General features: G+C 33.3%; 1 long non-coding RNA gene across 2 annotated transcripts; it reads left to right on the top strand.

Moving 5' to 3' along the window:
• Window positions 1–27,671, top strand: LOC129526130 (uncharacterized). 2 transcript variants are annotated; one of them, XR_008670735.1, is made up of 6 exons: window positions 1–273; window positions 5,929–5,991; window positions 6,587–6,718; window positions 16,060–16,166; window positions 27,116–27,174; window positions 27,509–27,671. It is a non-coding gene; the product is annotated as an uncharacterized lncRNA (long non-coding RNA). The 2 variants fall into 2 exon arrangements; XR_008670736.1 differs by lacking the exon at window positions 16,060–16,166.
• The last annotated feature ends 46 nt before the right edge of the window (window positions 27,672–27,717 follow it).

Raw genomic sequence — 27,717 nt, 5'->3', positions numbered from 1 at the left:
CTCCTGCCTCAGCCTCCCGAGTAGCTGGGACTACAGGTGTGAGCCACTACGCCCCGCCCTTAATTTCTTTTTTAGGTAGTTTGTTGTTAGTGCACAACTGATTTTTGTATGTTAATTTTCCATCTTCCATTTAGTCATATGTCTACTACTACAATAATTTTTACTCCTTCCACAGCACACTAACTCTGAATTTCTCTTCACAATCATGTATAGAACAGCTGTATATTCTAGTACATCATTTATTTGACCATCAAATACATGGCATCTGGCAAGGTAATTTTGATGAACTATTTAAGTAGCTGTATAATTTCATCTTGACTCTGGTTAGAATGTTTATCATTTGTTACTGTAAGACTGATAAATGGATAATGTCTGTCACTGTCAAAGTACTGGTATTATCTTCAATCATAGGTAAAATATTATATATATAATAAGTATGCCTTGTGTGTTGGCATGAGGTAAAACATCATCTGAATATATATTTATTATATCTACAAATTGGTAGGTTGTTTTAGAATTGCAACAGAAATTTAATGAGTTTGAATAACAAATTAACATTTGCTGATTAAAATTAAAGGTTAATTTTTCAATTAGCTAAGTTGCTCTCAGCCAATTCTTCAGATTATTTGGTTCAGATGATTGTCTAGATTCCAATAATTAAGACCTTTTTATTTTTTCAAATATATTGCTTGCTTTTTTTCAAGAACTAATCTCTCTTGCTGAAAAAGTATTTCGAATACCAGACTTCCTCCCAATTAATTCTGTTATTTGCTTCTTAACTTGTCATCTTGGATTCTTTATTTGTAATTGTTTTGTTCATGTGAATTTCAATGACTCTACTGAATATGTAACACATCATATCTAACTTCGGTGGACATCAGATGGGCTATATATAATGTTGCTTGATTAAAGTCATACTCTTTTGCTCTAAAACTCTGATTCTTTTATTGACTCATCATATTTTAATAAAATTGAATTAAAACGCAGAAACGTGTAAAGACTAATAATGTATTACCAATCCTCACATGCTATTGTATTTTAGAAATTAGATTCTATATAATCAGCCTGATTCCTCCCATCACCTATCTTAATGAATCTCACCCAAAGCTGTGTATTTCAGAAAAGATGAGAATTTTCATCCAGACAAAACATGCTCTAAATAAGAACTGAGAACACTGCCTGTTTGGAAGAAAGAAGACTAGTGCTTAAAAATCTTTCTCTTATATGTATGACTTCGAGCCACTTAAAATTTCCAAGTCTAAATTTCTTCCTTTGAAAATGGGAATGAAGCTTATCTCTGAGTGATTTTAATATTAATAAATTATATATGTAAAGTACTTTAGATGATTCTTAAGATAGATGTTCTGAAATAAATATTATTTGTTGTATAACCCTATAATATATTAGAATAAATTATTATTCTAATAATATAGTGGCACTATTACTATAAAATAGACTAGTTTTTAAGGTCAAGTTGCATGAATTCAATAAACACTGAGTGCATCTTATATACCAGCTGCTAAGCTCTTGGGATTGAATAAGAGTAAACAAAAAATCTTTGTTCTTATATCTCGGCTCTCATAAAGTTTATAATCTGGCAGGAATGAGGAATACAGACAATATATAAATGTATGGTAACTAAATGCATTTATAATAATATATAAAAATATATAGTTTGTCAGACAATAAGTTTTATTTTTAAAAAATCAGGAAAGGGGAATATGGAGTGGTTGGTGAGAACTGTGGATTAAATTTAAAAAGTGATGTAAGATAAAATGTCACTGATAAAGAGATTACAGTTTTCTAATGCTGGAATATATTCATTTGTTCATTCATATTTTCTCATTTTTTATTTTAATTTTGTTTAAACTTTAGAGTAGTTGAAAGAATAGTACAATGAATATTCTCACAATCTTCACCTAAAATTAATAATTTTTAACATTTTGTCACATTTGCTTATCATTTTCTCTGAATATATATATATATGAATAAGTATGCCTTGTGTGTTGGCAGGACTATATATATATATTCAAAGCATATATATATATATATATTCAAAGCATATATATATATTCAAAGCATATATATATTCAAAGCATATATATATATATATATGCTTTTGTTTCCTAGATGAAGTATTAGAGAATAAGTAACAGAGAGTAATACTCTTTAGTTCTAAATCTTCAAGTCCCTACCCCCAAATACAAGAATATACTCCTACATATCAATAATTATGCTCCTTAAATTTTAAATAACATTTTATTATATCCAGCCAATATTCAATGTAACCTAGTATCACAACATTATTATTGACAGCTGTGTTTTGTTTGTTGCTTGGTGTAGGATATCATGAGATGGTCATTATCACTTGCTACATTAAAACAAAGCAATACAGTTGCTTGAAACACCAGTGGTTTATTATTTCTTATGACTCTGTTGGTCCGGAGTTTGGGCAAGCCTCAGCTGGTTGGTCCATTTGCTACACATGATGTAGTCTGGGGTCACTCACATAGCTACAGTCAACTCAGAGACGGACCGAGGCTGGAATATCCATGTGGTTACTAGTTATTCAGAAGTCTAGCCCGAACTTTCTTATATGATGGCAGATGGGATCCAAGAGCAAAGACAGAGATTCCTAGACTCTTAAAGTCTTGGCTGAGAATGGCTATGCTTCACTTCTGCTTCAGTTTATGATTCAAAGCAATTCAGAAATCCAACCTAGGTTCAAAGAAAAGGGAATTTGTTCTGCCTCTTGTTGGAAGGAGGTACAAAGAATTTGTCGTCATTTAAATTCTATTATATCAAGGATCCCACATTGCATTAAGATTAAAGATATATCTCTTTGTCCCATTTTGATCTAGAGCAGCAATACTCCTTTTAAAATTGTAGCTCCTTTTAAAATTGTATTTTTTCATGACAATAACATTTTGAGGTCTATCTGTTAATAGGAGTCTTATATAATACCCCAGTAATCCGGATTTGTCTAATTATTTCATCATTATTTATTAAACATTTTGGTTAAGATAGTATATAAGTAATATTGTAAACTTTTCAATACATTACATCAGAAGGCAATTTTTACTGGGCTCATTTTTCCCCATTCATTTCTTTTGTTTAAGATAAGATCTACCATAATTAACCCTTTAAAGCTACCACTCCACATTTTAACTAGTAAGTGTTTGTGGGTATTTAAATCATGTGTGTTCCCGGTTTTCTATCACCCTTTGACTTAATGTATTTTAACACACATTGGTTATCCTTCCCTGAATTGATCATTACATAAAAGTTACAAAATATTTTCTAATTCTATAATTTATTGTATATCGTGATGTTCTTCTATAAAGAGTAGCCTTTTTTCCTTCTTTTCAGTATCATTATGAATTCTTTTTATACAAATATTATAACTTATTATCACGATTTCTCTTTATTTATTTTTAAATAGCATTATTTCATACCATGCAATTCATACCATACAACCTCATACCATACGATTAAGCCATTTTAAGTTTGAAGATTTTTGTAAACTTATAGAGTTGGATAATCATCATCAAAATCCACTTTTAAAATATTTCCATCATACCAAAACATTATTTTGTGGCCACTTAGAGTCAATCTCACTACAACTTCCAGTCACAAGCAACCACCTATCTGCCTTTTTTCTCCATAGGCTTTTTTTCTGTTTCATGTAAATGATATTATACAATATTTACACTCTTATTTCTGGCTTCTTTCAGTTAGCATAATGTTTTCAAGGTTTATCCATGCCTTTGAATGTATTCCTAGTTTGTTCCACTTAAGTGGTGAATATTTCATTGCATGAATATACTATATTGTGCTTATTTATACACCAGTTTATGTTTAGGCTGTTTCAGTTTTTAACATTTGTGAATATATTGCCTTGAACATTCAGTGGAAGTCTTTTTGTGGACATTCATTTTTATTTCTCTTGGGTAAATACCTTGAATGCAACAGGTGGGTTAATATGGTAATTATATGTTTCACTTTCTAAGAAACTATTCTATTTTACACTCCCATCAGCAATGCATGATGGTTTTATTACTATTTCTGATGATAAATTGTCCAATGTCTGGACAATTGAAATTATAAGAAAATTAGGACAAAGACTTAAAGGTCTAAGGAAGTGAGCCCTACGTATATTTGGGGAAAAGCGTTTCCTGCAGAGGGAAAACAAAGTGCAAATGCCAACGCAGAACACAGCAGCGCGGCTAGAAACAGTGAGCCGGGGAGAAATTACAAAGAGATGAGTTCAGAGAGATAACAGGACCATATTTTTCAGGACCTTGTAGTCCATTGTAAGTACTTTTGCTTTGACACTGAGTGTGGTAGGGGAATAACAGAGGGTTTAGAGAAAAGGATTCACATGATCAAACTTATGTTTTAACAATACCACTTTAGGTCCTAATTTTAAATTATATGAGTGTGACGAGGAGGGAAGCAAGGATATTCGAGAACCAGTATTGCATAGTTAGTGTCACAGTGGAGGGTGGATTGTGGCAAAAAAAAAAAAAAAAAAAAAAAAGCAAAGAATGAGATCTAAGAGTGATTAATGCATTCATTGAAAAACTGGGACCTTTTTTTTGTGTGTGTGATGAATGAAACTATTGTGATGAGCCTGATGGTCTAACCTGCTGCAAGTTCTGGGAGATGAACTATGGAATCCAAATCCTTACACGTTCAAATCTAGTGGAGGTTACTACCTGCTCCAGTAAATGTTAATGAGACTATCCTGTGTCTGGTTGGCTGCAATTCCAGGACACTGGCAGCAAATCCAGGAATCTCCTAATTGGTTGAAACAAATTTGGTTGATGGTATATGTGAAGCTGGGGCAAGGAGGACACCTGGGATGCTTCATCTTCCCTCCTATAAGATGACTGTCAGGTCCTTGCACAGTTTCAGGCTCTTATATTCCTCAAAAGAAAATAAAACAGTTCAGCCAGACTCCTCTTTCAGAATAGTCACTATAAGAAAGAGGAGTCCATTACTCTCTTACTATATCCTAATAAAGTTTTGTGGTGACTGTTACATTGTCATTAACTGTGTTTTGCAGAGCAAACAAGATTCTCTGATAGGTCAGAGCAAGAGAAGAGTAAGAGATGACCCTAAAGTTTTTGTTCTGAACAACTGGAAGAGGGGAAAAAATAAAGAAAGGAAGAATGAGTTGATAGAAAAATATAGTATTAGTTTTAGGTTAGCATTAGATTGGAATAGATTACTATTAGCATTTTTCTTAGATGTATGAAGTTTGAGAAAAAAATTGAATTTATTCTATATGAGAAATGCAATCATTCAATCTAAGGCAGTTTGTTAATGTTTTTACATGGATTTTTCAGGATTTCAAAGTCAGTCACTAACTTTGAACTCTTGTTTTGGGGTTCCCATAAAATCCTCTCTACCCCACCCATGATCTCTAGCATGGTATCTCACATAGCCTAGCTTTTTCCGGAGTTCAAACTTTTTTTTGCCATTATCTCCATTAGGACTATATAGGTTTCTCTCCTGGATCCTTCCTCCTGCTAACTAATCAATAAAATAATTCTCTCACTCATTCCTTTGCTGAAAACATTTATTGTAAGTGTACTTAAGAATGTCTTGTGTTGCATAAAATGATAAATGAAGGACAAAGGGTCAGTCTGTTCATAGCATGGGGGATGGGGTGACGTGGGGAAGAGGAGCCTTGTGATAAATAAGTAAAACAAAAATGTTAAATATTTGAAAAATTATAAAGCATATTCATTATAGAGATAATTCAGTGTTTTATTATGAAGAATATTAAGAAATACACCAGTAAGAAGGTAATATTTAGGCTCATACTTGAAAAATAAAAATAAAAAGCAAAAAAGAGCCTTCCGAGCAAAGGATTTGAACATTGTTAAGGTTTAATAATGGAAAAACCTTGTTCACTTTCAGGAATTGAAAAGTGGCTTGTCTATCTGGAATACAGGGAGGTAGGAGTTGAAATGGGATGGGAAGGTAAGCAGGGTCCAGATTTCTACAGAGCTTTGCAGGCTGTAATTTATAAAGGGGTTTACATGCTATTTTACATTTAAAGGAAAGCTATTAAAATGTTTTTTAAAGGGAAAAGGAGGAGTAGAATCTGGATGTGGATTAAACTTTCCTCATAAATACTTTTAAATGATGTCTTTATTGAAATGCGAAGAATGTTATTAATAAAAAGTAAGAAATTATAGAGATAATTTGGAGCACTCAGTTGTCTAAGTAAAAGATGAAGTGCCTGGGACTGTTAAGAAGGTATGGAAATAGAGAGAAGTACATGGAACTAAGATAAATTTTGGAAATAGAAAATTTTGACATAAAAGAATTCATTGAAAGATTAGCCACTGGGGAAGGGGGAGGTTGGTGATAGAGTAGAATCTAGCATGGTTTTTGAATTCTGGTTCATTTGGAAATGCTCAAGAGGAATGGATTGACGTGTGTGTGTGCACATGCTTGTGCATGTGTGTGCGTTTTATCTGTGGGACATGCAAGGGACAATGTCTATTGAAAAGTAAATAAACAAATATAGATGTCAAATATATGGCCTATAGTTTTTTTACTTTTATTTTAGAGTCATCTGTATGCAGAGGAGGTATAAAGTCATGCAAATGGATAAGATTTCAAGAAGAAAGAAGAAAAAGGTAGGCTCTGAGTTTGGAGAGTTGAATGAGCCTACAGAGATAAAGAAGTTGTTGCTGGAGAGGTAAGATGAAAATGAAGAGTGAGTGCTTCAGGGAAAACAAGGAGCTTGTTTCAAAAAAGAAATATCAACTGTGTTAATGTTTCTAGGAAGTCAAACAGTATTTGAAACCGAGAAATCAGAAATATGAAATCATGCTTGGCAACATGGAATTCATTACTGAACTTTAATCTTGTAGAATACTAATGGAGAATAGTTTAACTTTATCTACTACTGGACACAGGACATAATATAAAGTGTACAGTGTTAATTCTGAAGTATCATTTTTAGTTATACTTCTAAATTTTACCTGTTCATATTAACTTTAGAAAAATGAACTGGACAATTTTGGTATTGAAATTTTCTTTTTCTTGAAACACCTGTCTGCTTGTCAGTATGTGTTGCAAGAGTATCTCAATCTATTCTCTGCCAGGTAGTAAAAGGGAACTTATTGAATATACTAGTTCAGGGATAAAGTATCCAGCAGATCTTTGCCATATTTCTCATGATTATGTACCCACTGTATAAGTTGCTTATTGCTGCTATAATAATATACCACAGAGTTAGTGTCTTAAAATCACAAACATTTGTAATTTTCTAGTTCCAGAAATCAGATTTCTAAAATGTGTTGCAAGTGTTGCATTCCTTCTGAAGGCTCTAAGGGAGAATCTGTTTATTTGTATTTTCCAGCTTCTGGGGGCTGTCTATGTACCTTGTCTGGTGGCTACTTTCCTCTATTTTCAAAGCCAGCAACAGTGGGTTGCATGGCTATCTCTCTTATCCTGCTTCTATTGTCACACTTTTTTTCTCTGCCTACAGTCTAGAAATATTTTCCACTTTCAAAGACCCATGTGATTACATTGGTTCTATGTGGATAATCCACATGTAGCCTCCCTGTTTCAAGATCATTAACTTAAGCATATCTGTAACATCCTGTTACTGTATAAAATAATATATTTACAGGTTATTAGAGATTAGGCTGTGGACGTTTAGTGGGGTAGGCAGTACTCCTCCTCCTCCAATCAACCTTAGTATGTATTGCTCAGCTGATTCCAACCTTGGATGATAAAGAGGGGGTATACATTGGCCAACTAAAACATTAACACAATGTAATGACTAAAATGGAAATTTCAGATAAAATGATGGGTGAAGAGGCAAAAAAACTATGTAATATCATGTTAGTCACTATCAAATGGACACTACATGAAGTTTACACACATACACCTCTAAAACTACTTTGGCTTAATATGTTTTTTCTTTCCTTGCATCAGTATTTCTATAAAAATGAAATATATAATAAATTGTGAGAAAACTAACCTTATATCTGAACAACGTCTTGGATTTTGTTTGTTTCTTAGCCTTGTTGTTCAACTCCCTGATTTCTTTTGTCAAGAGAGAATAGCTATGTAGGGATACAGAGAATTAGCATACTGTTAAATATTATGCCATTCTGGAGTGTGCAGCTATATACATTCAGTTTTATAAAAATCCAGTAGTGTACAATAGGCCTAGTGGCCCAATCACTCTGTCACTCCAAATAATGACACCATTTTTTTAGTTGGTATTCATGAACATGAAATTAGCCATTTTGAATTGAACCATCCAGTGGCATGTAGTACATTCAAAATGTTGTACAGTCTTCACCTCTGTCCAGTTCCAAAATATTTTCATCACCTCAAAGGGAAATCTTATATCCATTAAACAGTTGCTCCCTGTTGCCCCTTCTGTTAACCAATATGTTGTCTCTATGGATTTACCTATTCTATTTATCTCTTACAAATGAAATCATACAATGTATGATTTTTGTGTCTACCTTCTGCCTCAGCACACTGTTTTAGAGGATCATCTATATGTAGCCTGAGTGTTGACCATGTTTTCATGTGATTGTTGGTTGTTTGTGTATCTTCTTTGAATAAATATTTATGTAAGTTTTGCTCATTTTAAAATTGTTTGTCTTCAAATCATTGAGTTGTAAGAGTTATTTATATACTCTTAATATTAAACCTTTATTAGGTATATGATTTGCAAGTATTTTCTCCTATTCTGTAGGTTGCAGTTTCAACTTTTTCAAAATGCCCTGTGATAGTCAAACATTTTTAATTTTGATAAAGTCTTACTTATCTTCTTTTTAGTTGTGGCTTGTGCTTTGGTGTTATATCTAAGAAGTCATTGCCAAACACGAGGTCATGAAGATTTATTGCCTCCACAATGTCTTCTGTCTTCTTCTAATTTTTTAAAGGTTTTAGCTCTTATATTTAAGTAATTGATCCCTTTTAACTTATTTTAACACATAACGTGATGTAGAGGTCCAACCTTCTTTTTCTTTTTTGGATGTGGATACCAACTTGCCCCAGCACTACTTTTTGATGAGACTATTTCTCTTCATTGAACAGTCTTGTCATGCTTGTCAAAAATAAATTGACTAAAGATACATGAGCTTATTTCTTGACTCTCAATTTTATTCCCTTAATCTATATGTCTGTTTTTATACTAGTACCACACTGTTTTGATTACTGTAGTTTTATTGAAGTTTTGAAATCAAGGAAATATGAATGGTCTTTCTTTTCTTTTTTAATGCTTTTGTTATTCAGGGTCCCTTGGTATTCCATGACTTTGAGGCACAGATTTTCTATTTCTGTAAAAAACGCTGTTTGATTTCTAATAGGGATTACATTGAATCTGTAGCTCAATGTTAGCAGTATTCTCACTTTATAAAGTCTTCTAATCTATGAACATTGCTGCTTATTTTTGTCTTTAATTTCTTTAAGCAGAGTTTTCAGTATACAAGTCTTTCGTCTCTTTGGTTAAATTTATTCCTAGGTATTTGATTCTTTTGCAAGCTATTATAAATGAAATTGTTTTCTTAATTTTATTTTCAGATTGCTGATTGATTGGTGGCAAAACACAATTTTGCCTATTGAAACTATTCTGTAACTGACCTCATTTATTAGCTCTAGTAGTATTTTGTTTTTTTCTTGGGATTTTCTGTGTATAAAATTATGTCATCTCTAGTAGAAACAGCTTAAATTGTTTCTAACTGGGATGCCATTTTTTTTCTTTTTCTTGCCTAATTTCATATATATATATATATATATATAGCAAACTTCTAATACAATGTTGAATATTGATGGTGAAAAAGGTTATTCTTATCTTATTCCTGATCTTAGGGGCAAAGCTTTCCACATTTCACCTTTGTGCATAATGTAAGCTGTGAGTTTTTCATAAATGTCCTGTATCTTGTTAAGAAAATTCCTTCCTATTGCTAGATTATTGAGTTTTTTTTTCTATCATAAAAAGTGTTGGAATCTATCAAATTTTTTTTCTTTTAAAAATGTTCATTAGTTCTATTAATGTGTGTATTACTTAGATTGATTTTCTCTATTTGAACAACCCTTGTATTACTGGGATAAGTCCCACTTGTTTCATGGTGTATAATACTTAAAATATGCTATTAAATTCCATTTGCCAGTATTCTGTTAAGGATGTTGGCATGAAATTCACAAGAGCTATTGGTTGGTTGTCTTTTTTTCTTGACATATCTTTGTCTGCGTTTGGTGTAAGTCATACTGGCATCATAGAATATGCTAGTACATGTGATTCCTCTTTAATTTTTAAAAAGAGATTGAAGAAGATTGGTGTTACATCTTTAGATATTTTGTAGAAATCATGAGTGAAACCATCTGATCTTGGACTTTTCATTGCTGAAAGTTATTATTATTACTATTACTATTGCTGGTTAAATCTAATTTCTTCTTACAGGTCTTCAGATTTTGTTTTTTCATAATCCAGTTTTTGTAGATTGTGTGTTTCTAAACATTTGTCTATTGCTCTTTGGTCACCAAGTTTGGTGTACATTTGTTCATAATTGTTTTTATAATCCTTTATATTTCTATAAGGATAAATAGGGATGGCCTCACTTTCATTTCTGGTTTTAGTTATTTGTGTATTCTCTCTTTTTACTTTGTATTTAAAGCTAAAGTTTTGCCAGTTTTTTGACCTTTTCCAAGAGCCAATTTTGTGTTTCATTCTCTTTCTATTCCCTATTTTATTTGTTTCAGCTCTAATTATTAATATTCCATCATTCTGCTAGTTTTGGGTTTAGTTTTCTCTTATTTTTCTAGTAACCATGGTGTAAAGTTGAGTTATTGATTTGAGATATATCTTCTTAGTTTTAAATTTAATACTTAGTGCTTTAAATTTCCCTTCAGAACTGCTTTCACTGCATTCCATGTTTCTATATGTTGTGTTTTTGTTTTTATGCTTTATATGATTTAAATATTTTCAAATTCCTTGAAATTTATTTTATGGCCTGAAATATTCTGGAGACTGTATAATGTGCACTATAGAAGAATGTACTCTCTGCTGTACTGGGAGAGTGTTCTGTATATGGCTGTTGGGTCTCACTAGTTTACAGAATTTCTCACATTCTCTATTATTCATCTTCTATCTACCCATTATTAAAAGCAGTGTATTAAATTCCCCGTTTTCTTAGTAGAAATGCTTATTGTTCCCTCCAATTCTGTCAATGTTTGCCCCATATGTTTCAGGAGTTCTGTTGTTTGGTGCATATACATTTATAATTGTCACATCTTCTTGATGGATTCATTTTTTGTCAATATATACTCTTCTTATTTCTTGAAATGTCTTTTGACTTAAAGTCTATTTTGTATCGTATTAATATAACCAACTCTGTTTGCCTTTGATTACTATTTGCAAGGAGTATCTTTTTTTCCTTCCATTTTTTCACTTTCAAATTATTTGTGATTTTGGATCTAAATTTAAAAGACTTATTTATATCAACTCTGCCTCTCTCTGTATTATGATTGGAGAGTTTAATCCACTTATATTTAAAGTAATTACTGATAACAAGGGGCTTCTGCCATTTTGTTATTTTTTTTTTCTGTCATCCCTTCTTTGTCATTTCCTACATCACTGCCTCCTTTTATGTTTAATAGATTTTACCATACCATTTTGATTTTCTTCTTATTTCCTTTTGCAAACAATTTTTAGATATTTTCTTAGGGATTACTATTAAAATTCTAAATTCTTAACAATCTACTTTAAATAGATACCAACTTAGCTTCAATAGCATTCAAAAACTGTGCTCTTACACAAATCTATCCCACAATTTTGTTGTCACAAATAGTATCTTTATATAATCTGTACCCATTAATATAAATTTATAAATACTGTTGTATTTATTTGTCTTTCAAAATATGTAGGAAATAGAAAGACGAGTTGCAAACTAGAAGTGTAATAATACTGACATTTATATTTAGCTGAAGGACACCTTTTAGTATTTCTTACAGGGCAATTCTGTTAGCAAATGAAGTTTATTAGCTTTTGTTTATTTAGAAAGGCCTTTTTTCTTTATGTTGGAGGATTATTTTGTCAGATATACAATACTTTTGGTGAATATAGAATTTTGGGGTGAGTTTTTTTCATTCTTTTGGCACTCTAAAAATGTCTTCTCACTCTTTTCCGGCCTCCATAACTTCTGTTGAGAAATCAGCCTTAATCTTACTGATGATGACTTTCACGTGGTGAGTTTCTTCTCTCTTGGTTCCTCAAGGTTCCATCTTTGTCCTTGGCTTTTCACAATCTGTTTATAATGTGTCACCATGTTAATATCTTTATGTTTATTCTTCATGTACCTCACTGAGCTTCTTGATGTGTAAATTCATGTCTTTTAAAATATCTGAGACATTTTCAGTCATTACTTCTTCAAATATTATTTCTTCCCACTTCTCTCCATTTTTTCCTCTGAGATTCTCATTATGCATATATTGGCATGCTTGATAGTGCCCCACAGGTCACCTAGTCTGTTTACTTTGTTCATTCCTTTTTCTTTCTTCTGCTCAGACTCATTAATTTAAATTTTTCCTGTCTTCAACTTCTCTGATACTTCTTTCTGACTACTCAATTCTACTACCGAAACCCTGTAGCATGTTTTTACATTTTAGTTATTAAAATATTTATCTGTAGAATTTCTGTTCGATTTCTATTAAAGTTTGGTCTCTTTATTAATATTCTCTATTTGTTAATACATTGTTCCCTGGGTTTTCTTTAGCTCTTTATCTGTGGCTTCTTTTAGCTCTTTGAGAATATTTAAGGCAGGTGATTTAAAGTGTTAGTCTAGTAAGTCCAACGTCTATACTTTCTCAACGATAGTTTCTGTTCATTTCTTTTGCAAAGTGGCAACACTTTCTTCTTTCTTTGTATGCCTTTGATTTTGTTGTTTGTTTTTATTGGGCATTTTGAATACTATAATGTGGTAGCTTCAGAAGTCAGATTCTTTCCCTTCTTTAGGGTTTGTTGTTGTTTATTTTCATAAGGAATAGATGGTTACTTGTTTAGTAACTTTTATAAAGTCTTTTTTGTCATATAGTCTGTATTTTCTGTCATGTGTGGTCTCTGATGTCTCTGTTTCTTTAGTGTGTGTTCAACTAGTGTTTTTAACAGATTTCTCTCTGAGCAACACAAGAGGAAAAATTAAAATAAGAGAGAGAGAGAAAGAGACAGAGAGAGACAGAGAAGAGGAAAAGAAAGCAAAAACAAAACAACAAATATAATCTCAGTCTTTGCTTATAGTATATGCTGGGGCCTTCAACACTTAGTAAGGCAGTTTACAACTCTGCTGTCACTGAGACTAGAGATCACCCAAAGTTGAAAGCTTAGAGTCTTCTCAGGATTTTTGTGTGCATACATTATGCTCTGGGTGTGCACGTGGCTTTCTCTATTCCCCATATAAACAGGCATTTTTGAATGGCCTAATTTTGCAAAGAAATCCTCCCCACAAATTTTTCCTCCAAGGCTTTTGATGTTCTATTGTATGCTTCAACTGTAATGTCGCCCCAGGTGGCTTCAGTTTGTTCATTGGCCTTGCAATGTTTTTGGGAAACGTCCCCTGCTTTTTGGTCCAGTGTGAGTTTCAAGTTAGAAAAACCAAAGACAAATGACTTGTGTCAGTCCTTCAGGTAGCTTCTAAACAGGTTGAAACAGACAAACACAATTCTTTGGGAATAAGGTCTGTAACAGAGCCTCTGGTCACAGGAACCAGAGTCCCACATTGGAAATGGTATCTTAGAAGAAATAGCCAACAATTAAATATTATTGATAGTCTTTAAAATACATTTTTACAAGTAATTTGCTCAAATTTAGATTCTAACAAGGTATACATATTCGTTTTCTATCATAAATTTATTGCAAATAAATTTATGTTTTCTTTTAAAATATCCCACATCATACTTTTTACTTTGATTCGTCAAGGGGTCATTTCATTTTATATAAATAATAAGTTATCTTTAAAATGTGATGAGATGCAGAGAAGTTTTGGCAAACTTCCTTCATAGGTTGTTCTGGGTGCTTCATGTTTAGCACCACATCCAGAGGAACAAAATCTATTTTTAGTGGTTAGGACTGCAAATAGCTCCACTGCAAGATTTTCTTTAAACCTTTCATGTCATACTTTTATAGTCCTTATTCTTTGCCTGATTCAATCACTTCATTACCGTTGATAACCATGGCTTTCTAGTTCTATTATTTATCCTACATTTATTAGTTATAATTCTTCAGTAAAGATTTTCCCCTCGTCAACGAAGACTATTTGGAAAGGCAAAAAAACCCTAATGCTTTGTTTTGATAGTTTATAAGTTTGTTTTTGGTCTTTTTTTCTACTTTTTTGAGTTAATATCATAACTTTTTATATAGTCAGTGTTTGCTCAATAGTATTTATCATTATTTTTGATGCTCAAATTATTCATCATTGGCCTATAGGTGCTCCCTTATGTGGGCTTATGTATCTTTAAAATATATGTAACTTCTTTTTCTTCTTCTTCTTCTTTTTTTTTTTTTTTTTTTTTTGAGACGTAGTCTTGCTTTGTCGCCCAGGCTGGGGTGCAATGCCATGATCTTGGCTCACTGCAACCTCCACCCCCTAGGTTCAAGTGATTCTCCTGCCTCCACCTCCCAAGTAGCTGGGATTCCTGGCATCCGCCGTCATGCCCAGCTAATTTTTGTATTTTTAATTGAGACGGGGTTTCACCATGTTGGCCAGGCTGTTCTGGAACTTCTGACCTCAGGTTATCTGCCCGCCTTGACCTCCCAAAGTGCTGGGATTACCGGTGTGAGCCACCGCACCTGGCCAAAATATATATAATTTCTAAACACTAAAAAAGGTGTTTTTTACAGCCCTGAAATGTTTTTCTTTGTTGCTCTTATAAAGCATTAAAACACACATAAAAACAACAGCTTTTCACATTATATGAATACTAGCTTGTTTTTATTTGTAGATAAAATAAAGCAAACAAATACAATAGTTATATAATTTTGTATAATGCCTCTTGTTATTTCCATTTTGTCTGACTATTAATATTAGTCTAGAGAAAGGCATGGCAGTGATTTAATTTCTATAAATTGATTAGAGTTTAAAGGCAGCAAACATTCAGGGAGCCACATCATTCTATCTCTGAGTATTGTTTTCTGAGTCCTCTCTTCAAATCAGCTTGCTGAAGGATAAGGGCTTGCCCCTTTTATTCAGGTAAAGTCAACTCAATATGAAACATAAAAGTTATTGTATTTCTCATTTTTTGAGTGATGCTTAAAGCATTAAAAAATAGTTGGGTAGCTATAAAGCATTGTATCATAACTTCTCAGCAATTGTATTTCTAAGCAATTTAAAAATAAATTCTGCATTTAAATTATTTATGCATTTTGTGCTGACCTTTTGATAAAACATACAGTGGTAGATGGGGTGATGATGTTTTGATATAGCAAGGCCAGGAATGCTTTCAAGGAGAGAAAAGCAAATTAAAAGCTTGAAAACTATGTTCATTCAACTGTTGTATTCTTTAAAAGTTTTTACTTTTGGGATAGCCTTATATAATACATCTGTTGCTTCTCTGTGTTATCCAGAGGATTTTATTCTAACAAATCCACAATTAATGTATAGCATTTAGTCTCTAAATTACTCCTCAGAGAAGGTAATATTGATCAATTGTAACTCTATATCACTAAATTTTCAAATAAATATTAAAGAAACTCACAAGCTCACTCATCCCTGTTAGGCGTTTGGAAACCTATAATGAAAGAAGGTATGAAATTATTCTGAAAGCTCCTAGAGAAATTACAGGATTACATAGCCACCTGAATACAAAACAGCTTTTCACAAAACATATTCATTCAAATAAAAATAAGGGAGATTGTTTCTTTTTTATTGCTGTTGTTCTTATAAAGTATTATTTCTTTTTATTTGTGAAAAATCAGTACTGTAGTAGGAAAGAAATCATGTGTGCAAGCAGCTGTTTATTTCATGGAGATTGTGAAAAAGTTTCCATTAATACAGATCCTCAGATATCTGCCTCTAGATCCCAGATGAGCACCAGTTGCAGCAGTCAAACACCATCTATCTGTATATCAAGATAAATTATGAAAGGATTATATACCAACTGTCTAAATGACAAAGAGAAGAAAGGTAAGTAGCCTGGAAGAAAGGAAGTGACTTAGAGGCCCCTAATGTTTCCCTAAGCAAGAATAAACTTCAGCCAGACTTCCTGGCTCTAGGCCCCTGCCCACCAAGTTCTTAGAACATTTACTTTAGAAAACTTGTAATTATAATCTTTTTCTCTGCCCATTTGATGTGAAAATCTTTTAGAAAGCCTTTACCTAGCTTTGGTAATCAGGACTTTTTTTTCCTCAAATACCTGGCAGCCATCTCTTTGAAATGTAATCATCAAGAAAGATGGAATCTCTACCTCCCAATGTCTTGGGAGAGTAGGAGCTTGACCTCTGTGATCCCCTTGCACTAAATTGCAAAACTACCTCCTGTCATGAATATACAAGACAGTTTACTTTTTACGGGTGTCGGCGGGCAGGGTGGGGTTGTGCAGGTGGCGGAGGGTAAGACCAATTAGCAAATACAAACAGCCTGTGATCCTCTTGCCCTATGCCATCTCTACCTCAATTCTTAGAAACTCTTCATCCATTTGTTTTAGTAAAGTTGAACCTCTTGCCCTGTTGCAATAGCCTGGAATAAGTCTTCCTTATCTGCGTAATTTCAGACAGTACAATTTTTGCTGTGGCACAATGTTTGAAGAAAGGTAGGAGAGAGAGAGAAACCGTAGAGAGACTAGAGGATAACATAATTGTTTATAGGAATAATTATGTTATTTATTCTTATAATATTTACAGGAAGTTAGGAAAAACTTTCTAACACTCAAAATTCTAAAACAATAAAATAAATTTTGATACACTTTAACACTATATAATTATTTTGCATAACAAAAAATGATCAAAGTTATAAATCAAATGAACTGATGAAAAAAAATTCTCATACTTTATAGCACAGAGAAAAGGTTAGCATCCCTGATATAAAAAGGATTCCTAAAAATCAAGAACAACACATAGCAGAACATGGGCAAAAAGGAATAAATAATCACATCACATTTTTAAAAATAGTTAAAAAGAGTCTTATGCCTACAAGAAGATGCTCAATTTTGCCAAAATAGCAGAAATGCAAATTAAAACTTCATTAAAATATTTTTACCTACTTAGCCGAATTTTTTAAAAAAATTTCAAACTTTAGCAGCATACTCTGTTTTAATTCCCTTTTTCTTTTACTGTCTGCCTTTATTCCCTTTGATAAAAATTTTATTTTTTGAAGATATAAAATATGCATAAATTATCAAATTCAATGCTACATAAAAAGAATTATTATGAGGGTTCTAATTATATCTCTGCCTTCCATCCTTGTCTTTCCCTACCATTATAGAAAGCATTTGTATTAATTTTTATTTACTTTTCTAAAACTTATTTTAGCAAATATATATGTATATGAGTGAACACGTTAATACATATACACATTTCTCTTCCTCTTTCTTATAGAAAAAGTGGCATGCAGTACTTATTGTTCTGCACTTTGCCTTTTTCATTTTATATTCCATTCTGCAGATTATTTCCAGTCAGTGCAGAGATGTTCTTTCTTCATTTTTAAAGCTACGGAATGTTTCAGTATGTGGATGAACTATAAATTATTCAACTAGTCCTGCACTCACAGACACCTGAATTATTTCCAAACTTTTGTAATTACAAATTATACCACAGTAAATAACCTTAGACCCAAGCCTTCTTACATTTCTGACAATGTTTCATAGAAGTGGGCTTGCTGGGTCAAGAGCTAAATGAACATATATGTTTTCTAGATATTGTTAAATTTATCTCTACTGGGGTTGTACCATTATTTATTCCCAATGTCAATGTAAGATAGATCTCCCCAAAAGTAATGTATTGTCATGCTTTTGTGATGGGGCCCATCTGCAGGTGTAAATGACATCTCTGAGTAATATTAATTTGCATTTCTCCTATTATGAGTGAAATTGACCCTAATGTGGCCTAACTTTCACAGTAATGAGGACCAAGTTCTGATTTTTTTTTTTAATCTTGCCCAAATTCCCATCTAATGGGTCTGGGGAGTTAAGCCCTACAAACCATAAATTCTCATCAGATGGGTTTTATTTAACTCTGTATATCATGACTTACTTTCCAATCTGACTCTGGCAACACAAGGAGGAAAATCAAAATATTTTACGCCAAAGCATGTTTCTCTGCCATATCTTGAAATTGCCCGGTAAAGTCTCTTGTGGGAAAAATTCACTTCTATAGAGAATCCCCTCTCCCCATTGTTTTCCTTCCTTCCTTTCCAGATCCATGAGATAACCAACTAAGAACCAGGCACCCTTTTAGGTCCAATAAGAAACATTTTATCACCTGCTCTCTCTCTGAAGCCTGCTATGTGAGATATTCCTCTGCACAATAAAACTTCATGTCGCATAACCTTTATCTTAACCTGAACATCTCCTTTCTATTGATCCCAGGCCTTCAGATAAACTCAACTGTCAACCAGAAAATGTTTAAATTTACCTATAGCTGGAAGCCCCCACTTTGAGTTTTCCCGCCTGTCTGAACCAAACCAATGTATTTCTTAAATGTGTTTGATTGATGTCTCGTGCCTCCTTAAAATATATAAAACCAAGCTGTACCTCTACCACCTTGGGCACATGTTCTCAGGACCTCCATGGACCATGATCACTCATATTTGGCTCAGAATAAATCTCTTAAAATATTTTATATAGTTTGACTCTTTTCATTGACAGTAGATATATACTATCTCTCCTATTCATTTATCTTCCTGTAGCTTCAGAACTTTGACTTACCCTAAGCTGATGAGTTTTTCTCATTCACTGAATTAATAAACCAAATAGCATGATAATTTTCTCTACTCCCAACACCTCTTTACACTTGTGCTTATATACTCTACGTCAGCAAAATGCAGGGACAGTGCCATATTTTTCTAACTTAAAATGTATGCAAACAAAAAATCCTTTTTTATCCAACCACCCTTCTTTGCCGTTGTTCTGCTTCCAAAATTACTTTTCAAAAATTATCTCTATTTCTTGTCATCATTTTTTGTCTCTCTGAAGTTCACACTTGTCCCTTCACTGGGCTGATTTCATCAAGGTTCCTCAAATCCTCCATGCAGTTAAGCCCCAAAGCCAACCAGAAGCCTTTCTAATTTAGCCTATCAGCATAATTTTATACACATGATCAAATCCTTCTTGAAATACTGTCTTTGCTTCCAAGACAGCACAACCTGGCTTGTTTTCTTTCTCATAAGATGTTATTTTTCACCCCTCCTTGGAACTCTTCCATTCTCCCTGACTCTCCCCTGGGGATTTCACCTAATTTCATGGCTTTAAATGTTAGCTGTATGATAATTAATTACCAAGAGAGACAATAAGCAGGGTTAATAGACACACAGACATTTGCTGTATCAGTTAGTAACTCTTTGTCTTTGGAGCAAATACTTAATTTCTTTATGTCTTAGCCTTCTCATGGTAAAATGTTGATAATAATAGTACCTATGGGAATTTTGTATAAATTAAAAACTCATACATATAGTAGACAAAACAGTTCCTAGGATATAATAAATACAAAAGAAGCATGAATGGATATTATTCTAGTCTCAGGGAAAATCTCTCTTACTGAAACTGCAAACTCCTAAACACACAGTTGTTTTTTTAACACCTTCACCTAGTTATTTTATGAGGCCTCTAAACAATATATACAGAATGCCTCTTGATTTTATGTCTCAAACCTCTCCTCAAATTCTCTTCTAGGTAAAGGGGAGTTCCATTCTTACTTTCACATTCTAAATTTGTTCTATCAGCAAATTCTTTTGACTTTCCCTTCAAAATGGATCAATAACCTGACAATTTCTCACCATCTCTGTTGCTACTATTCTAGTTGGAGCGAGCATCATCTCTTATATCGATTCTTGCCTCAAAATGATCTACTTACTTCTGTTCTTGGCCCTCTTTAACCTATATTTCCACACGGCAACCAGAGTGACTCAGTAGACTATATATTATCTCTTTTTCTGCTTCAAACACTCCCATGACTTTCCTTCATGAAACGCCAAACTCACTGCTCTGGCTTGAAAGATCTCAGAGAATACATTGCCACATGCTTGACCTCGCTGATCTCTAATTCTAGACTTTCTCCCCTCTGGCCTCACTGGCTTCATTCCTACTCCCGGAACATTCGCCTGTGTTCAGCTTCAGGATATTTCTTTTTCTTGTTGGTTTCTCTGTCTGGAATGGTCTCCCTAGAGACATCTACGTTTCAGACTTCCTTATAAATTCTTTACTCAGAAATCAATTTAATGGAAAGACCTTCTCTTGTCAAACTATTTAACATTAAATTTCCTCCCTCTACCACCCTTGCACTTCTGTTACCGGTTTTACTTCTTTCATTCACACTTTGAGCATTCTATTTTATTGATTTTTTTTCATTTATTTTTTGTCTTTCTGTTGCTATAAATGTAAATTCCATAGTACTCTTAAATTTTGTCCCCACTGTGAAACCCTCAGTGTTGGAACAGTGCCTAGCACAAAGAAGACATGTGGCCCGGCACGGTGGCTCACGCCTGTAATCCCAGCACTTTGGGAGGCCAAGGCAGGTGGATCACGAGATCAGGAAATCAAGACCATCCTGGCTAACACAGTGAAACCCTGTCTCTACTAAAAATACAAAAAATTAGCTGGGCGTGGTGGCAGGCTCCTGTAGTCCCAGCTACTTGGGAGGCTGAGGCAGGAGAATGGTGTGAATCCGGGAGGCGGATGTTGCACTGAGCCGAGAACGTGCCACTGCACTCCAGCCTGGGAGGCACAGCGAGACTCTGTCTAAAAAAAAAAAAAAAAAAAAAAAAAAAAAGCATATATAAATATTAGCTAGATAATTCAATGAATTGAGTAGGCTATTGATTGTTAAAAAAAAAAAAGAACAGTTTTTTTATAGACCACTATGTATTTGAAAAGGCAATTTTCCAGAATATAACAAATAAAGGTATGCAAAACATTTGTTTGCATTCATATGTAGTAAATTAAATAGAAGAAAATAAGGGTATTTTCTCTTTTTATTTCTCTCTCTGTTTCTCTATGCATATACACACATATGCTTATATACACATAAAACTTAAGCACACTTTAATTACTTGCACGTTATGCTTATTTAAGATTCAAAAATTTAAAATATCATGCACAAACAGCTCAAGAGAGATAAAAGAAGCCACAAAGAATTCCTTCATTCAGAAGTTGCTATAGATATTTTAACATGTAAATGTAATATTGTTTATATATATGTTTTATAGAAAATTGAGATGTTTATACTTGTATGAACCCATATTATAATTAAGCAATAGAATCCCATCTTGGTAGGTAGCTACTATGCTGTATACTTACTCCAAATTGTTTTATATTCCTCCATCCTTTACACATAGAAAACTATATTTTATCATATTTTTCCATTTAGATGAGACCAAGTAATTAGCTCAGGCCATGGAAATGTGAGCAGAATAAATGCACTTCATATGTATAATGAAAAAAAGAAATGCCCTTCAGACTTTCTTTAGGAAGGCTATGCAGCTGTGAAAGAAGCATTCTGGATCTCTGAGTCAGCACCTTGAGATCAGATGCCCAGGATTGGCTCAGTCTGTAGTAGTTTCTGTGTGAGTGAGAAAGACACTTTTGTTAGTTTGTTGAGAGTTACAAGTTGCTTATTACTTCAGCATAGCTTATTCTATTAAGACTAGTACACCCATGAGGGTATCTTCCCCAATCGTTAATTATTTTTCTATATTTCTATTTTATTTCTTATATATCATTGTCTCATAGATGTTTTAAAATCTAAGTACTAATAAAGCAACGATTTAACTAAGTTTCCTAAAATTCCAGTTTCTGATTTGCTTAGCAGTTTGTTCTTCCTCTAGAAAAGTTATTTGCTCTCATATTGCCAATTCTGATCCATTGTCCTCAATAAAAGAGCACGTTGGACTCTAAAGGTAGAATATAAAATATTTATTCCACCTTTTTATATTGGCAATACTGAGAAATTTCCTTGGGTATAAAGTAACAATCTCAGTTTCACTCCCACTTAAGGGATTATTTTCTGAAATAGAACAGCCATTATTAATGGCCTCTGTGATCCACCTGCAAAAGAGGATTTTGACTGGCCCAATTACTTTCTTCTCATACCTTAACTCTGATGCAGGTGTTGTCCTAAGAGTCAAATTATTTCAAGTGTTATAGAACAGAAGCAAGGGGGATTAAAAAAAAAGGCAAAGAGATAATGCTGGCTGACAGCTGGAGCGGTGGTTTTCAGGGGGGTGAGGTATAACAGAAGTAAAAGAGTAATCGTGCTGAGTAAAGGAAGTGGCTGAAAAAGAAAAATTATTTCTATTATCTATCTATGATATTTCTATGTATATATCTATAATTTATTGATTATCTATCTATCTATCTATTGTCTATCTATCTAATTTATTTATGTCTCTATCTCCCCCAATCACATTTAATTAATTCAAGAAAATAGTTTTGACTTTAACTTTGATTTCTGGACTGTGATCTTTGATGAAGATTCAGATCTGAGGTCCGGTTATATTTTATATTATATAAGCAACTCCTACCCTTTTAATTCTATTCATGTTTCAAATCAAGTTTTTAATTACCTCAACCTTTGTTTCATTTATCTTTTCCAAACAGTTTTGCAAACACATCTGTAATAACTGAAATGTATCTCAATTTTTATTTTATTTTTCTCAAACTCAAATGCTCTAGTTCAAATTATATTCATAGATAAAACATGAATTAGATGATGACAACCTGGAAATCTAAAAACTGTTGTCAGAAATCAGTTATTCGAATAACTGATTTGTTCCTATCTCTACTGGTATAGTGAAAATGACTTGATTTGCAGTTTATTAGATGACACTACTGGACTTTTATAGTTGCTATTGTTTCTCTTTGGAGAAAATAGTTGGCATTACTAAAATTTAAATACAAAAAATTAACACAAATATATTATGAAGAGTTCAAATTCAGTTTTCTTTGACAAATTTAATGTTAGTTTTGATCAAATAAAAATATGACATTATCTTAACAGCTATCATAAATATAAACTACTTTTGTCTTCAGAAAATCTCCTGGAGACAGTTAAAGATATCTTATTGATAACACAATTTACATTATATCTCAGTTTTATAGCCTAAAGGGAGAGGTTGACTGTGTATATTATATCAGCATACAGATTTATATGATTCAATATATTTACATCCAGGGAAGTTCAATATTTTATTTTTCGAAGCAAGAAATTTTCCTCTCACTGACTCACCCCAGAAGAATGGTGATATACATAACTATATTGACCAAACTAGAACACATGTCTATATTTTTACTACATCTAGTAGACAAAATATATAAATATATAAATATATAATAAATAAAAATATAAAAATGCATATACAGGCATAGTTATTAAATACAGGCAAATGAATTCAATAATATAAAATTATTAGTAAAATTGGCAAACAGTTAACAAAACTAATTCTTATTTTCAGTAAGAATGCAGAAAAATGTAAAAACTCATTCAGTTAGTAAAGGGTAAATTGTTACACTAAAAAATAGGCTTATTTTTACATATGAGACAATTTTTTATATGCATGACTCAGAAATTCTACACACAGAAACTTATGCTCTGTAGAAAATAATGATGTTTTATGAAAATATTCTGAAGCTGGGATGCTTATCAGATATTGTTTATTGTCACAAATATTTGAAAAAAGTCAAATAGGTTAAAACAAAGACACAAATAAGTAATCATTAAATTATAAGAGAATACATTCATATGATACAATACCTTCCTTTATTTACATTGGAGAATAATACTTATTTCCTTGGAAAAATATTTCTATTATCTGAAAGAGCTTTTTATTATGTTATTGATATTGACAAGAGACAGGCAAATTCCTAGGTAGACATGGATGGGTTCCTAGTGAAGCCCGACCTTCAAGCCAAGGACAATTTAAAGCCTGAAAACCGAGCTGCCAGATCCAGATTGATTCCACAACTAGAGTGAGAACTTCTATCCCCATCTTACCCACTATCTCTTCATTAGTTCGTTTGGAATGATGCCTTTTAACCAATTGAATGGTGCTTTTTCCAAGGCCACCCACGGACCAATAAGCATGCACTCCCCTACTCTAAGCCCATAAAAACCCCAAACTTACCCTCACAGATGGCTACCCACTTTCAGACATCCTCTTGTTGCAGAGAGCTTTCTTTCTGTCACTTAATAACATTTTACTGTGCCTTACTCACTCTCCGGTGTCCATGTACCTTATTCCTCTTCGTCATGAGACAAGAACGCAGAACTCACCGAACTGTGGGAGTGAAAGAGCTCCTGCTCTCCAAGCTACAGGTGGAGGAAGTAAAAGAGCTGTAGTAGTCCCTCCTGCTCGCCAAACAACCAGAGAGAAGCCACTGGGTGCCACTCCCTCCTGCTCACTGAACTATGGGAACAAAAAAGCCACAACATTACTATACTTAGTATAGATACTATATATGATATTCCTGTGACATCTGTGTGTATATATTTGGGTATATGTGATTTTGGTATATGTGATATTTACTATATAAATATACACACACACTTATATAATAAATATATATATATTTAGAAAGAGAGAGAGATTGACAAAATACAAAGATTTTAGTGTTCCATATTATTGAAAATTTCTCATTTTCGTCATGATTTAATTGTCTTTTTTTAACGTTTATCTTTAACCACTGAAGTTCAGTTGGGGCCGCTGCTCCGAGTCATTGTCATCACTCCATGGCCTGGACTCATGGAAAAGCTATCATTTTGAGTGGTTCTGTTTCTAGTTGCACTAACAGAGAAAAAGTTACATGGAAAATCATTCCATTTGCTTCTTGTGGCGATGTCCAGAAGTCAGGCATGGCCAAAGTAAGACTCACAGGCCCTGTAACTTCAAAGGGCATGGAGGTGAGCCACTCTGTGCTGCATGTGCTTAGACTAAACAGTGCTGGAGGTATTGTGAACAGCATTAATGATGCCCACACTTACGTGGCAGGTGGGGAAGAGAGAGAAAAAGAAAGACAGGAAGTAAGACATTTCCATTGAAGAGATAGTCTTTACTGATAGCCATTTATTTTTTTTGTGGTAATTACAGCTCTTGCCTTGAAATTTGTTTCATAAACTTCCTATGGTGGTTATTGAGACACCTAGCACTATTTGGCCTGTGGGTTCATCTAAGATACACAAACTCATTTAAATCAAACCAAAAGAAAGCTATACAAAGCCTAGCAGAACATACTGAGTTTTAGGTCCATTGCCTCATTTTTATAAAGTTTAACTTAATTTATTTTACTCCTCTATATGTATGATTATCTATATTGTTATGACTTATAATTACACAACTCTTATTTAGTGAGCAGTAACGAGTTAAAGATAAAAGTGCTGAGATGGTGTTTCTCTGATTCTATGTCAGCCAACAGCCTTTGATATATGGCTACTTTGATTTAAAGAAACAGAGAGCATATAAATAAAGTCTTTTCTTACTTTCTTGATGAGAACTGTCTTCTTTGTGGAACTACACAGAACTTAGATGTTTCCTATCCAAAAGCTAGATTTTCTTGTAGGTTAGATAAATAATTTCTTCTACAACACGAAGGGAGAGAAGAAGCTTCAGAAAGACACGGGGCATCAGAACGCACCATAAACTGAGTTTATTCCCAACAGAGAAGTTAGTGATGCAAGGGAAAAGTTAGTCACATACGCGATATAGGACCCAAAACAGGGGAATGTCGGAATTCAATGGCAGAAGTCAAGGAAGTGAAGTATGTGTTGCACAGGTAGCAGAGGATAGGAAATTTTTATTAGGGATTTAGAAAAAAGAATAACAATTTAAAGGGAAGAAAAAAAAATGAAACAGTGGGTTCTTGAAGATTTGGCTAAGCACTGCAAATCTAGTAATAACGTAATAAATACCCAATCTGTCACCTTCAGAGGAAAGTACAAAGCAGCTACAATACATGTTACCATAGGTAGGGACTTCATAAGAGAAAGGATTAATTTAGCCAGTAGAATTTATACATATATATGTGTGTGTGTGAGTGTGTGTGTGTGTGTGTGTATCTTGAGGAGGGCAAAATTAACAGATTTTGATATCAAATTAGGCCAGAGGTAAGACAGGCAACCATCAACTCACATTTGAGAATATATATACATTTGTAATTTTTATTTATGTGTTTAATTTGACTACTTAGCAATTAAGATTAATTCCACAATGAGTCCATGAGTTAGGTAGTCAGATGTGCTCTGTCTTTGAAAGTTTAATGTATGTAGTTAATGTAGTATGGTTTTTAAGACAAAAATCACGGAATCTAGATGAAGACATCTCATCCCAGATTAAGACCATTCTCAGTGGCTAGAGTTTTTCTATCCACAATAAGAGAAGTCTCAGAACTAAATCCAAATAGAAGCAGTTTGGCTTAACTTACATGATATTCATTCACATCAAGGAGAAATGCATGAGAATTGTAGCTAATTTGAATTCCCGTTGGAATGGAATTATTTCCATGGCTAATTATTTGCCTCCTGGAAAGACTGCAGGCAGCTTTGAGTGCTATGTGGCTCCCACAGGGAAACATTTATTAGGGACAAGGACACAAGATGATAATAGCATGCAGGCATCAGTCCTAGAAGAGTGATATTATAAATACATGGTCTAATATGGTTGTCAGGAAAATACAAATGTTTTCATATAGAAAGAAAATTGGAAAAGTTAAGCTATTTGATGTTAAAAAAGAGTCACATGTTAGTATTGAGTAATATGGTGATTATAGCTAATGTTATTATTAGAAATAATAGTGCCACCTCAAATAGAAGAGTCATTCCAAATTCACCACTTTCAAAGACTGTGTTCATCTAATTAGGAATTTTAGGTCCTTATTCCCACAATGAAAACACATGAAATGCATGAATAAGACTGTTAATTATGATACATTTCAGCTTCGAAGAAACTTTAGCAGGAATGAGGACACCAAGGAAAGCGTTAAATTCAAATTAAGGTAATTAGGAGTTACAAGGGAATACTTATATTTATGCTTTTTAAAAGCTATAGTCTTCCAGTGCACAGTGTCCTTCTTGGAATAAAACTTTATATTTTCTGGAAGTTTTCTTAACCCATCTCAGTTATGATTACAAATACACAATAGCAAAGCATTAATTTTATAAAAACTGCCCAGTAGGATGCTTAAACCAACAAAGTTATTTGTTGATGGTTACCTTTTGACCAATGACATTATAGTTAACATTTTAAGGGAAAGAATGTAACCCTCAATGTCAACAGACTTCACTAGTCTTAGAAAATGCACAAACTATTGTTGATGGATCTGTTTTTAGATGGTGCTGGTCACAGTGGCTCATGCCTGCAACCCAAGAAGGCCAAGAGGGAAGATCGGTTGAAGCTACGAGTTCAAGACCAGCCTGGGCAATGTAGTGAGGCCATGATCTCTACCAGAAAAAGAATTAGCTGGGCATGGTGGCAGGCACCTGTGGTCCCAGGGACTCAGGAGGCTGAGGTGGCATGATGGCTTGAGCCCAGGAGTTTG

The sequence above is a fragment of the Gorilla gorilla genome, chromosome 14, assembly GCF_029281585.2.
Source record: "Gorilla gorilla gorilla isolate KB3781 chromosome 14, NHGRI_mGorGor1-v2.1_pri, whole genome shotgun sequence".
Classification (NCBI taxonomy): domain Eukaryota; kingdom Metazoa; phylum Chordata; class Mammalia; order Primates; family Hominidae; genus Gorilla; species Gorilla gorilla.
The sequence above is the reverse complement of the archived record's forward strand: the minus strand, read 5'-3'. Positions and strand labels throughout refer to the sequence as shown.